The 7,950-nt window shown below is 41.7% G+C and overlaps 1 protein-coding gene across 2 annotated transcripts in view; it reads left to right on the top strand.

Annotated features, from left to right (window-relative positions):
• LOC107106014 (nck-associated protein 1) overlaps positions 1-7,950 on the top strand; it is a 75,247-nt gene that overhangs the window by 654 nt on the left and 66,643 nt on the right. The gene's annotated exons all lie outside the window — the stretch shown is intronic.

The following is a 7,950-nucleotide window of genomic DNA, read 5'->3' as shown; positions in this document are numbered from 1 at the left end:
CCGGTGGGAAAGGGCAGTGGGTCTGTTTGGGGGGGGGGGTTGGGAAAGGAGCGCTGATAAAGATCCAACCCCTCCTCCCTCAGTAAAATCGGCCAGCCCCCGTTTTCAGAAGAAGGGTTGAGTAGAGAGCATGGTTGTCTTCCGTATCTGATACGTGACCAAAAAATGTCTTCCAAAACCCGTGTGTGTGTGTTATATTAGGGATGCCGATCTCCAGATGGGAGCTGGGGATCCCCTGGAATTATCCCCTGGAATTACAGCTCCAGACTACAGAGATCAGTTCCCCTGGAGAAAATTGATGTTTTGGAGGGTACAATCTCTGACATCGTACCTCACTGAGGTCCCTGTCCTCCCCAGGCTCCATCCTCAAATCTTTAGGAGTTTCCTAAACTAGATCTGGCAACCCGACCCCCCATCCCTAGGGGGGGAAACCTGGCAACCCTAAGTATGGGTGGAGGGCTCTTTATGGGGACTATGAATCCTGCACTTTTCCTCACTTTGGCCTTGTGTGTGATGGTTGTAAAGGGGGAGGGAGGTCAGTCTCTTCTAGCACCCAGTGGTCTCCCAAATAGTAAAAATAGAGTTGGTTTAAAAATTATAATCTCATGCCACGAACATTGCAGCAAAAGGGGAAAGGGGGTATGTGCCATCAGTGCTTGTGCTGAAGGGTTAAACAGCAGCTGTTCTCTTAATTGTTCCTATGGTTATCAAAAAGAGAGGGGCAAAGGAGAAAATGTTTCTGAAGGAAACGGAAAGGAAAGGTTCTTGACAGGTTGTTTCAAGTGGTGATCGGAGTGCACATTTGACCACTAAAACCCACAATTTAAGTGGTTTTTTAAAAAATCAGTGTGTATGTGTTTTCAACCGCAGATTACTTAGACTGAATTGAAAAAGAAATAACCGGTGAGGGTTGTGTTTTTTTTGTGGTGGTGATTTCATGTGTTCCATTTGGGTAGGTGAAGAAGCTCTCATATTTCAAAATGACCTACGTGCAGTAGTTAAACTGTTTTTAAAAAAATATGTTAATGCTTGTCTGAATTCTAAACATGTTAACATGTATCTTAATGTGAAACATATTTCGTCTGAACTCCATTGATTTTAATTAGACCGTATTGAGAATTGAAAGCCTCCATTTTCCTTGATTCCCCCCCCCCCCCTGCAGCTCACTGTTCTCCTCAGCATGTTCCTCCTGGGGAATAAGAGACCCCAAAATCTTACATACGGTGTGTATGATATGTATGATTGCATACAGTATGCAATTCTATCCCCCCATGCTTTTCAGTCTCTGCGTAAAGCCCTTAGGACAAATCATTCATAGTTTAGGGGTTGGTTGTCATCACTATGCTGATGATACTCATTTCTGTATATCCTTATTCAAATCTCTTGGTGATGTAGTAGAGTCCTAAATTGCTGCTTGGCCACAATGGTTAACTGGCTAAAAGTCAACAAATTGAAACTAAGTCCTGAAAAGACAGAGGTAATGCTGGTTGGGAAGGTGGAGGCCCTGAAGGACACATTGTTCTCCCCACTTTTGAGGGAGTTCAGCTGACCCTTGCTGACTCAGTTAAAAGTCTTGGGGTCATACTGGATCCAGCTTTATTACTGGAGAAGCAGGTTAATGCAGCTGCAAAAAAAAAAAGGCTTTCTTCCAACCCAGCCTAGCTTGTAAAATGGTTCCATACCTTGATACACCTGACCTGGCCGCTTGGATCCATGCCACAGTAATATTGAGACTAGACTACTGTACTGCACTGTATTATGGCCTCCCATCAAAATAAATTCGGAAACTCCCAAGTGGCCCAGAATGCTGTGGGTCAGCTATTAGTGGGAGCTAGATGAAACATGCATGTTACTCCCATTCTTCAAACTCACCATTGGTTGCCCATTGGTTGCCAAGCTCCGTTTAAGGTACTGGCTATCAACATATAAAGCCCTTCATGGTCTTGGCCCCTCTTATTTACGGGACTGCCTATCTCTCTGTGTTCCCTCACAACAACTCCGCTCATGTCAGCAGAGGTTTCTGCAGGTACCAACCTGCCATTGGGCAAAATCATCAACTGCCCGTCCGCCTGTGCTTTCTCCATTGTGGCTCCCGCCTTTGTTGAATGGCCTGCCCAAAGAGGTCAGAACAGTTCCCACTCTCCCAGCCTTCCGCAAACTCTGCAAAACTGAACGATTCAGAAGGGTTTTTCTGCTCAGGTAATAAGGATGTGCAGTACAAAATGGTTTCACAAACTTACATGGATAAATGATTGGGGCTTGTGGTCTTTACTGCTGTACAGGCATACTGTAAGTAGGATCCTATTATGTAATTTCTGTACTGCTTAATGTGTCCTTTTAATACTTACGTTATGCTCCTGTTCTTTCTGTTGGTTCCAGTCTTCTAATATCCTAATGATTGAATATCCCATTTTGTTTATCGTACTGATGCACTGTGTGTAAAATGCCTTGAGTCCATGTGAGAAAGGCAGACGATAAAGAACCTAAATAAAATAGAGGAATGAGATTAGGGGAGTCTGCAGAAGGAAGGGTGAATTGCCAGTTTAGTCTGGATCCAACCCATAATCTTTTGCTACTGAGAAATATTCCCTGAAATTGAAGATGAGTGTCGATTATATTTGGCCATTGCATAACATGATGTAAACGTTCATAAGCTTGGAGTCTTATATTTGTCTAGTTATGTGGGTGTGCAGTGCTTTAAGATAAGGTATCAGACGCAGTCATGGGAAGTAAGGATAGAGGATCTTCAGCCGCTGGATGTCCACTGTGCCAGTTTCTAGTGGGCCATCCAGTGCCTCTTGGTTACAGACAGGGTTGGATTTAAATAGACAATGGTTTCACCTAGCAAAGCCCTTTTTGTGTTCCTAAGCAGGACAGTATGATGTATCTCTTGACACTGGTCAGTTAATACCATAATTGTTAAAGAGATACTGAGCATGTGATGTTACTGTAGACAACAAGGATGCTAGTGTGTTTTTTTAATAGAGGATACAAGACAGAAATCAGAGCTCTGAGCAAAATTACATAATAGAGTTATCTTGTATTATCTTATAGAAAAATGAAGGTGTCCTAATGAGAGATCCGTGTCCAGGATTATTTGTTAGCTTGTTAAGAAGTTCTTGGAAATACTTCTTATGTAGACTTTTGAACAGCTGCTTGTAGGATCATCTCTGGGCAGTAAGAATCACTTCCAGGAGAGCGAACTTGGAAACTTTACAAAAAGTGGAGGGGGTTGGATATTTTTTAAACCCAACCATTATTGTGCCACAAATTACTAAAATAGATACATGTAAACATGGACATCAAAAATACTTGTACACTTACTTGTCTAGGGTGCATCTGCCAGACAGTAGTGTATATTTTAAAAAATTAGCCTAGCTTGTCAAAACAGCTTTTGGGTAACTGTCACAGAGTATACCCTAGACTCATTAAAGTTTCTGCTTTTACACCATTTGAATTTTGTACTGTTTTGTCTTCGTTGAGATTCAAAGCTCCCTCCACCCTTTCCTGTTTTTTTGGAATTGCAAAAATGAATGTACGATCTGGGGATTTTTCTTCAGGTTTTGAAGCATGACTTTGAATATCCAACATTATAATTTCCAGCTGTGTTCAGTTAATAACTTCATTCTAACATTATCCAGACTTGCAGCTTCTTTTTGCCCCCCCCCCCCAGTGCAGGTAGCTCACAAAGTGCTGAGGAGCAGAAAACAAGGCACATGATTGGCAGCTGGCCTTGACACCTCTTTCTGCTAGTTCTGGAATTCAGTCGGTGTTAACTTGGAATTAACGCTGATTGCAGTTTTGTTTCTGGTTGTATAGGTGACATTCATCACTGTGGTAACTGGAGGATCACTGTTCAGAGCAGTGGGTCTTGCTGATGCAGTCTGGTAGATAGAGCAGAAAGGATGGCATTCATGGTGTTTTGAACACTGCAGTCTGCTATTTTTCATGCTGTTGCAGAGCCCCTTCTCCAAACAGGAAAATATCTCAAAGCAAGAGGAAACTTGCTGTTTTCGGAATACTGTTTTTGTTTCCCAAACAACGAATTTCCTGCAGGAGGAAAATACATGTCTTTGCTACCAGTGAATGTGTGTTGTTTTGGACGTTCTTTAAATCAACAAGAGGGAGATTACCAGGCATCTTGTGGTATTGTGGTTGGGTGAATTGCTTAATTTTTATTTTTTTTTAGAAAAGAGGAAGCAATAGTAAATGAACAGGGTTGGCCCATTTCTAATATATGCTTTTGAATTCCCAGTGGTTTTCATTAGAGAGCAAAGTTACATGTTCGGATCTGTTGCTGAAATTAAAGGAACAAAAATGGTTGCATTAATACTACAGATTCATACTTATTTCATATGTATATATCATTAGTGTTCTTGGCCTAAAATAGTGTGTTCCTTTTTTACTCTCTACCACAAATAGCTTTGGGTCTTTGCTTCTGCTGTTACAGTACTTTAATTGTTGGTTTGCAGTGGGCTTTTTGTGGGAGAGGGTGAAATCTAGAAGAAGAAGAAGAGATTGGATTTATACCCCGCCCTTCACTACCCAAAGGTGTCTCAGAGCGGCTTACAAACTCCTTTCCCTTCCCCTCCCCACAGCAGACACCCTGTGAGGTAGGTGGGGCTGAGAGAACTCTTGACAGAAACTGCTCTTTTTCAAGAACAGCTGTGCCAGAGTTATGGCTTGCCCAGGGTCATCCAGCCACGTGCAAGTGGAGGAGTGGGGAATCAAACCCGGTTCTCCCAGATTAGAGTCCGCGCACTTAATCACTACACCAAACTGGCTCTCATGATTCTGTATGAAAGAAGGGCTTGGCATGATACAGAATCTAACATATTCTTTCCAATATTTATTTATTTAGAATATTTTTGTGTCACCTCTTCAGCTTCTTGCTCAAGACGGCTTATAATAGGCGGTACCAAAGTAGAGATTTGACCAAATGTGACTGTGCCTTCCTTTATATTAACTCTTTTCATTTAAAAAAACCAAACAAGTATCATGGAATCACTGGTGCATTCTCTCTCATTCTCTACCCTTGAAGCTTGTGGCAACTTTTTAGATCTACCTCATTTCCAAGAGAGAGGTGTTTTGTTACGTTTACCTTTCATAAGCAGTTTTGGAATAAAACTTCTCAGCTTGGTCCACTGAAACTGATGCATTTAAGCACACTGACATCATTTTCAGTGGATTTGGAACGGTAGTAGCAATAATGGAAGGAAGCACAGGAGAGATGACTCAGAGCCCCTGGCACTGTTGGTCTTCTGTCCATGGTCCTTGCCTTGCTTTGCCACTGGTGAGGTCTTGACTCTGTTCATGTGATTTCCTGTTGCACACTTGAAGCTCTTTGGGTCCCAGATCTGGAAGTGTTGAAGACCACTGATCTATATTGATCTGCTCTGGGGTATTGAAATTTGTGATGTCAAGTGGGATTCACAAGTTATTTAAGATGATACATTAGCTCAGATTTGTTTCTTTTGTTTATAATCGGAGGAAATAAGAAGTTTACTAATCGCTGCCGCCCATTGCTAGGGATGGCTTGTTGGATTTTGGTGGCAGCTTCAAAACCTGTGTATACTGCTGCTTCAGAAAAAGCATGGGTTGGCTTTCTATTTTGAGAGGTCTGCCACGCATTTTGTCTTGTCCAAAGCTGCTATAATCTTGTCCAAAGCTGCTATAGTGACTCTTGTGAACCAATGTAGGGGCCCTTGTGCTGGTGTGAGATGGAAGTCATTCACGTTTGCTTGCTGTGGATGCGTTAATTACATCGTGTAAGAAATTGAACATCAACCCTTGCACCTCTCTTCCTCTATGAAGCCCATTGGGTTTGGTCTGGAGGCTAGTTGAGACTGAAAGAAAGTGCTATAGCAATTCCAAGGATGTATATTGTAGTTGGCTGGATCTGTCCCACGTTTTTAGATGCAAAATGTCTCAATTGCAGTTATACACAAGCTGCTCTTTACAGTGGGGCAGCTTGTGCTGTTCCATACAGCTGAGATGCACTTCAGTGTGACAAATCTTATTGGGGGTCACATGTGGTTTTTGTGTTTTTGTTTTCTTGCTGGGTTATGTGAATCAAGGACCTTTTAACTGATAAAAAGATCTGTGGTATTTAATTGGTCTAGGAGAGGAAATGGTTTTTGCTTCTGCATTTTAAAGTATTAATAGTTTGCTGGAGTGAGATGTAATGTGCCAATGTAACACAGTTTACTTTTTCTAGGAACGCTGTGTTACTAGATGAAAAGCCTTCCTTCACACCCATTTTCTGATGGACAGGGCTATACTAAAAAGACACGAGCTTTATAGATGGCGTCTTAAATGGAATAGAATGAAGCTCTTGTTACTTCTCATTGGATATACTGAGGCCTTTGCTATCTGCTAAATTGTAGGCTTCAGTCTTTGATGTAGTCATCAGTCTCCGTCTGCAGAGACCTACTTTAAATGTGCCAAGGGGTAGCATGTCCTACTTAAAAAAAATCAAAAGTCTGTGTTTGTCAGTTATAAATCCCTAAGATATATCACAGATTTCTTTTAAAGCTTCCTTGCTTTTTCAGCAGTGCTTTGCCACGTATTTAGGGGGACTTGATTTTTGGAAAGGCAAGTCTAAATATCCAGTGGAACTCTTAGAGATAGATGCTTAGTTTCCTGGGGATTTTTGGAAAGGCAAGTCTAAATATACAGTGGAGCTCTTAGAGATAGATGCTTAGTTTCCTGGATCACGGCCTTTGTGCAAAGATATGATTATTTTAAGAGAAAAAGTTGTGTCTCGTTTAATTCAAAATTGGTGTATTCCCCAATAACAAAAGATGTCTCCATAGAAAATGGGTCGAGTGCTCTGACAAGTATAGCTAGAATATTACTAGCCCACACAAATATTAGTTTATTTACCTGTTTTTATTGTGTAGGTCATTTGTATCTTTGGGGGGGTAGTTCTTTACTAGCTTAAAGCTTCTCTGCTTGATTGGACAGTCACAGCTGTTAATTTTCACAAACAACTAATTTGCAAGTCTGTGTCTGGAAATTTGTATCACACTCTGCAGTTTCTCAGTCATAAAACTGAAGGTGACCAAAAGTCTAACTCATTCCTTTCTCTGCCTCAGAGCTCTCACCATCTTCCCCCATATTAACTAATCATAGGATCATAGAATGTAATGTAATACAAAAGCATACATATGCAGGGTATTCAGGAAATTTCTGAACATATGAAGGTTGTAGTATTCATTGGCACCCCCAAATTTAGGTGGGATTCAGCAGTCCATGGACACAAGAGAAGAGAAGTTAGAGTACAGCACAAGAAGATCTTACAAATTAAGAGTTTCATTTTCCTATTGGTACAAACAGGAAGAAAACAGATCAGTGCCTGGATTTAATCATGCCTCCTTTTCTGGAGTGTAGCTTTTGTTGCCTTATATCAGTGATTTCCCTATCTGGCATAGAGATGGTAATAAACATGGTCTTTGTAGTTAAAGATCTCCTCGATTCTCCGTGGCTCTTTCCCCCCCTTAGTTTACTTTTTTCTTACTTTGGGTTTTATGTTTCTAGTTGCTTAGAAACACAACTCCTAAACCTGTTTTCAGCTATAGTAACACATGGAGGGTATTCAGGACGTTTCTAAACATACGAAGGTTGTAGTTTTCGTTGGCATGCCCAGATTTAGGTGGGATTCAGCAGTCCATGGGCACAAAGACCGCTGATCTTTTCTGGATTCCCCTCTCCTCAGCAGCCATTTTGGACCCCAGGGAAGTGTATGCCCAAAGTCACAGGACTCATGTGGGTCAGCTCTGGAGGCTATTGTGGCAAAGGGGACCAGATCACCTTTTCTGACTCTCTTATCAGCGCACCTCTGCTGATGGAAGATAGAGGTTACCTTGCCCATGGCAGCCTCCTAAACTGCTTGGCTGTTAGTCTGTGCAGGTCCCACAATCCCAGAAATAACCCGGAAGGGACTCCAGG

The sequence above is a fragment of the Gekko japonicus genome, unplaced genomic scaffold (assembly GCF_001447785.1).
Source record: "Gekko japonicus isolate JY-2015 unplaced genomic scaffold, Gekko_japonicus_V1.1 scaffold683, whole genome shotgun sequence".
Classification (NCBI taxonomy): Eukaryota; Metazoa; Chordata; class Lepidosauria; order Squamata; family Gekkonidae; genus Gekko; species Gekko japonicus.
The sequence above is the reverse complement of the archived record's forward strand: the minus strand, read 5'-3'. Positions and strand labels throughout refer to the sequence as shown.